The sequence below is a fragment of the Girardinichthys multiradiatus genome, chromosome 5 (assembly GCF_021462225.1).
Source record: "Girardinichthys multiradiatus isolate DD_20200921_A chromosome 5, DD_fGirMul_XY1, whole genome shotgun sequence".
Lineage (NCBI taxonomy): Eukaryota > Metazoa > Chordata > Actinopteri > Cyprinodontiformes > Goodeidae > Girardinichthys > Girardinichthys multiradiatus.
The window spans coordinates 43,935,727-43,940,881 of record NC_061798.1 but is presented as its reverse complement, the minus strand read 5'-3'; the positions used below and the strand labels follow the sequence as shown (position 1 = coordinate 43,940,881).

At 40.9% G+C, this 5,155-nt stretch overlaps 1 long non-coding RNA gene across 1 annotated transcript; it reads right to left on the bottom strand.

Moving 5' to 3' along the window:
* Positions 1 to 1,685: 1,685 nt before the first annotated feature.
* On the bottom strand, positions 1,686 to 4,487 carry LOC124869186. Its single transcript, XR_007038513.1, has 4 exons — positions 4,364 to 4,487; positions 2,421 to 2,503; positions 2,052 to 2,343; positions 1,686 to 1,973 (listed from the first exon to the last, which is right to left on the bottom strand). It is a non-coding gene; the product is annotated as an uncharacterized LOC124869186 (long non-coding RNA).
* Positions 4,488 to 5,155: the final 668 nt, after the last annotated feature.

Below are 5,155 nucleotides of genomic sequence, written 5' to 3'. Positions count from 1 at the left end.
CTCTATGGACTTCTTTTAAGTTTCTTACTTACAGCAGATAACTGTCTGAAAGACATTAATTTCATTGCAGATACAATGCAGCAAACAAGTAATCAGACAGCGTCCAGCTCCAGAGGTTAGTTCTGCCATCTGACATTTACTGCAATCTAAGATCTTTCTTAGTTTGTGTGAATCATATTTTAAAAACCTATAGCCTTTTCATTTGCCATGACTTTTCCATCAGATGGTTATTTACATTGAAGAAGATGGCAATGTACACTGATGTCTAACCATCTAATGCACAAGAGATAGCAGTGCTAGGAATAACAAAATACCATTTACACAAACTGCTGTTTAATAAACGACTCTTTTCAGACAGCTGCTGTTTTAGATGGCAAGAATCCACTTTGAGATTGGCCCCTCTCTGACAAACCGTGAGGGAGCTCAGCTAGAAGAACTGCTCTCCATTGGTCTGAGGTTATTCTGAGGGTTGTCTGCTGCAGCTCTCAGAACCCCACTTCAAACAAAGCCAAAGTGTCAATTCAGTTTATTTATATAGCGCCAATTCACAACACATGTCGTCTCAAGGCACTTCACAGAAGTCAGGTACATACATTCCAATTAATCCTAATCATTGGACAGTGCAGTCAGATTCAGTTATTTATTCAAATTGGATAAAAGGTTTTTCTATCTAAGGAAACCCAGCAGATTGCATCCAGTCAGAGACTTGCAGCATTCACTCCTCCTGGATGAGCATGTAGAGACAGTGGACAGTCACTGGCATTGATTTTGCAGCAATCCCTCATACTGAGCATGCATGTAGCAACAGTGGAGAGGAAAAACTCCCTTTTAACAGGAAGAAACCTCCAGCAGAACTAGGCTCAGTGTGAGCGGCCATCTGCCACGACTGACTGGGGGTTTGAGAGAACAGAGCAGAGACACAAAAAGAACACAGAAGCACTGATCCAGGAGTCCTTTCTATGGGAAGGAAAAGTAAATGTTAACGGATGTAGCTCCTTTAGTCGTTTCACCTAGAAAGAAAGAACAGATAAACTCTGAGCCAGTTTTCAAGGTTAGAGTCTGAAAGAGAGCACATAGAGTTAGTCACAGTAAAAGCTCAGTCAATTGGAGAGAGAAAGGGTTAAACACTGAAAGACAGGGCCACGTGGATCATCGGTAGAGGGTGAGCATTAAGTTGTTGAAAGCAGAGGCTTGGACGATGCCCCTCTCCAGAAAGGTGTCACAGGTAGACACAGAGTCAGGCCATTTAATCCTTATCTTCTAACATCTGCTGAAACATACTCTGTTTCCCACATGCACTTTCAGTTGGTATCTCTTTTAAATCAGTAGTTTAGTTGCTTTAACCTGCTCACTATTCCTGCCTTCACTGTAAGCCCTCCCTGCAATCTCTTTCTCCAGCACCTCCATTTCCAGGATGATTTGATCAGTGTCATATGAGTCATTGTGCTGCTATTTTTCCTGCAGGACAACTTTGTCTCTATTACCCCTGAAACTGGTGATCTACCAGTCTCCCAGATCAGAGCCATACCATAAAATATAGGATAATATTAATCTGTAGTGTAATTACAAATGACAAAAGAAAATGACAAAGAAATGACAAAATGTTAAATAACTGTCAAAAGTTTCACATACACTGTCTCACTTAATGGGTTTCTTTATTTATTTTGACTATTTACATTGTAGATTCTCACCAAAGGCAACAAAACTGAAAGAACACACATGGAATTATGTAGTAAACAAAAAGTGTGACAAAACTACACATTTCTATATTTTAGATTCTTCTAAAAAGCCACCTTTTGCTTTGAATACTGATTGGCTCTTGCCATTATCTCCATGAGCTTCATGAGGTGTTCCCCTGAAATGGAGTCTTGAAAGAACATCTCAGCATCATGTTACTGTAGCCAGACCCTGGAGCAAGCACCGGAACTGTTTTCAAGAGATTTCTTAAAAGCCACAAGGCTTCGGGGAATTCTCTGGAGAAAGACAGGTGTGTCAGTGAAGGTATCAGATCATGATTAAGGATGGAGTTTTAGAAAGTAGGAGACTCTTACTGTGGACTGTGGTTGGATCTGTAGGCGAGGAGGGTGAGTGCATCCATGATGGCCTAGGTTGGCAGTTCGAGGAGTGCTCAGTGTGTGACGGAGGTTTCTTATGACATGCCGACATTGGAGGGTGGACAGGCAGGCGACAGAGTAAGTGTGGAGTGTTCTCACAGGTGCATCTCTGTGCAACAGAGAAGACGGGGTGAGGAGGATCATCTGAGATAAACCAGAGGCAAGTTCTTCTGGAGTCTGATGAGGGTAAGTCATCCCAGGAACACACGTTTAAGGAGGAGGTGCAGCACTGCCAGGAGAGAGAAGACACAAAGGGTAAATAACTCTCTAAAAGACTAGAATGTCACAAGGAGAAGGTCTGATTACCACACTGTGAGGAGAATTCTCTGGCGTCTTCCTCAGGGACTCCAGTCCTTTTTAAGCTCTCCTTGATGACCGATTGAGAACACCTGTGGACATTTATGACTGCATTGACTTCCGGCTCGGTTTTAAATGTCAAATTGCATGCTGATTTGAGAAATGTAAAGATATTTTTTAGCTATTTTTTAATGTGTAATGTACAAAACTCCCTGGACAGAACATTTGTTCAGGTTCAAAGTTATAAGACTGATACATTTATGAAGTGTAATGTAATCTAATGTGGTTTTGCCTTAATAGCAGTAGTGTTCAACATACTGGTAGTTTGAAAGCAGCTTTTTTTCTGAATTATGACCGTTCAAAAATATTTTTTGCATTTTTTCTTCACTCTCATGAATTTTGAAACAGATCTCTTCAGATAGTTTTAGTAATACTCCTGTTTGCTTTTTGTTTCCTTCCAAATAAATGCTGAGGGCAGAAAAAAGTTTAAACAACGCTTTGTTAAAGGTTGATTACCTTCAGATTTTCTTTCATCATCAATACTTTACCAGAGTCGAAGCAGGGGATGAATAAAAAAGTTGAATGAATATAGTAGATTTGTTTGAGCTTACTCGTCACAAATAAGATTGAGTCCATATTTACTTGTTATGATTGAATGTGTATTTGCACCTCTGACTGCAAAAGACTCAGAAAAGTCTTTAAATAAAGTTTTGAATTGTACATTTTTTAAAAATCCAATGCAGTTAAAAATGGGCTGCATGGTGGCAAAGTTGGTAGCACTGTTGCCTTGCAGCAAGAAGGTCCAGGGTTCAACTCCCCACCGATGGTCTTTCTGTATGGAGTTTGCATGTTCTCTCTGTGTGTGCGTGGGTTCTCACTGGGTTCTCCGGCTTCCCCAAACACTCCAAAGACATGCCTGTTAGGTTAATTGGTCTCTCTAAATTTCCCTTAGGTGTGTGAATGAGTGTGTGCATGGTTGTTTGTGTGTTGCCCTGCAACGGACAGGTGACCTGTCCAGGGTGTACCCCGCCTCTCGCCCATAGACTGCTGGAGATAGGCACCAGCTCCCCCCCATGTGGAAGAAGCGTTATAGAAAATGACTGACTGGAGTTAAAAACTAAATTGTCTGAAAAGAAATGGTATGGAATTTGAATGATTCAATTTAAGGAATTTTCCATTTCAAAGCTACTTTTTTCCTCAATCATTTTATAGCTTGTCCATTGATGCCAGTGACCCCAAATTTTATCTCCATCACTTATGTTGCTGCATAATCTTTCTTTGTGAAGTAATTTTAAAGCACTGTTCAAGATCAATGTTAGCTTTGTGGCAGCAAATGGGCATTCAATTACATAGTATACTTTCTTTCTTACATGCTGCTCTTGGTAGGTAAACATAGGAAACAATGAGTTTTATGTATTTTACTTATTTCACCAATTTTGGTGTGCATTTATTTGTTAAAATGTATTGAAGAAAAACACACAGAAAAGATAGGCACCAGCTTCCCCACGACCCACTATGGAATAAGTGGTAGAAAATGACTGACTGACTGACAAAGTGGTGCACACATAGGATTAAAATATGTCTGAACTAATGATTTAACCCCCTAAAATATTATATAGCCCTGCAACCAAATTAATGGATCCAGTTATTAAAATGTCATTTTTCTAGATCCCTTTATTTTCAAAGTCTAACTATTAACTAGTGCCCTGTAATTCTGAGAAAGGCTACACAAACAGAGATAAATAAAGTAAAGGAACCAGACATCATGGTCTGAGAGGGAGTCATTACTTTCCCCAGGTTGAACTCTGTCTTAACTCTGACTCACACCGATCAGATATTTTCCACTCTTTCTCACTTAGCTTCACACACAGCTCCTTAGGAAAACCACATCTTCCCTCATGTTAATAAGTGTGTGTGTTTAGGAAGGCTCTGCAGAAGATGTTGATGCTCACATAACACCAGAAATTAGCAGTTCCTCCTGGTTTGGTGTGGAACAAGGATTAGGATGAGTTATTTCTCTTGTTTTCCCGGTGCTCTGTCCCTCTTTCTTCTACTGTGTGGTAGTCTGTCATTTCCTCTGCCTGGTTCCTCAAGGAGTCAGACTGTCTGCGCCTTAAATAGGCTTGACCTCAGCACAGACTGAGAGGCTACCTCCGTCTTTAACTGCACACATGCTTCTCCGTTTACATTAGAGTGTGGTTTTTTGAAGGTGGGTGATTTTCATTGCAGGCACGCTGCTCCTAACCTCACATATTGTAGCAGGGTTTTTTTTATGCCTCTCGACAGCTTTGTTTGTAATCCAAAATGGTCTCTATGGAAGCAGCTGTTGACATGATCACAGTGCTCCCATTGAATTCAATTTAAAAAAACAGAGGTTTGTGTACAACAATCAATTCACTTCATAACTTGACTCTCACACACTGGGAAGCATTAAATATTAAATACAAATCTAGCGGAGAGCAAGAATATAAATAAATTAAAGCTGCAAGCAGCATTGAAGGCCCTCGCACCTCAGCGCAACCTGGCCTGTGCAGCGACCGCGGGAGCCTGGCATCGCCAGCTGCGCATGACTGGCGAGGCTGCAATTAAGTTCCACACATATCCACTAGGAGAGACTGTGAACGACATGTCATATGATCTTCGGTCATGCAGAGTTCTCATCTGGCGATAAGCATTTAAAATTTGGGGGAAATCCGACCTTCCAGATGGAAGCTGCTTGGGTTTTTTATTAGTGGGCGGAGCCT